We start from the raw sequence: 1,015 nt of genomic DNA, 5'->3' as shown, positions 1-1,015 counted from the left end.
CTTATTCCAGAAATTTGATCTCGGACGTATCGCCGTAGAAGAAATGTCTCGAAACGAGATGCACTCGCGTCACTCGGGAATTCCACGATATAGAGGACATTCAACTTTTCGAACCGATATACGAAAACGTGTCCACCGCGTAATGTGGAATCGTGTCTACGACTGACGCGTTTGTTTACATTTTACATCGTACACCGTCCCGTACTTGTATCCGGTCCAATTTACATGTTTCGCCCTCTCGTGTAACCGTTAACGTAGTAGCCGAATAAAGTAAACAAGTAAACTCTACTCTGTAAAAAAAAAAAAAAACACTTTCTACTTTTACTGTTAATATTACATTACGCAAACCCGAATTCTCGTCAATCGTGAGTTCGCGAGATACAAAAATGTGAAACTTTGAATGAAATAAATTATCGCGTTAGAACAAGTTCAAGGGTCGCAATGAAACGCTTCGATTTTCCACCTTATGACTCTCCAAGCCTGATCTACGATGTGTTCTTTGCTTTTTGTTTTCTGCTCTTACCTTTTTGCGACTATGGGCCCGCACACACACTTCTGCACAACGCATAATGCGTAAGCATAAGAAAATTGATTGGTCTATTTCCTTATGCACATGTATATGGACCAATCAATTTTCTTATGCTTACGCATTATGCGTTGTGCAGAAGTGTGTGCTCCCCGCTTATCTCGTATTTCGCAATTCCGTAGCGTAATGCGATGTTTTTTGTTCTCTGTCGCCCAAGATAAAAATTGACGAACTTCAGAAGAGACAAGAAACATCACGTTACGCGACGGAATTGCAAAATACGAGATAGTTGCAAAGAGGTAAGAGCAGAAAACAGGAAGCAAAGAACACATTGTAGATAAGGCTTCTCAATGACGATGACCAACAATAAAATATCCACGATTTATTAGTTTTATAGTCGTATGTTGAAATTATTTAGTTAAATATTTCAATTATATTCAAGTGGATAGAACACTTTGATATTTCAATTAACAATTAATTAATGACGAT

This window comes from Temnothorax curvispinosus, unplaced genomic scaffold (assembly GCF_003070985.1).
Source record: "Temnothorax curvispinosus isolate PA1 unplaced genomic scaffold, ASM307098v1 QBEX01016375.1, whole genome shotgun sequence".
In the NCBI taxonomy this organism is placed as follows: domain Eukaryota; kingdom Metazoa; phylum Arthropoda; class Insecta; order Hymenoptera; family Formicidae; genus Temnothorax; species Temnothorax curvispinosus.
The sequence above is the reverse complement of the archived record's forward strand: the minus strand, read 5'-3'. Positions refer to the sequence as shown.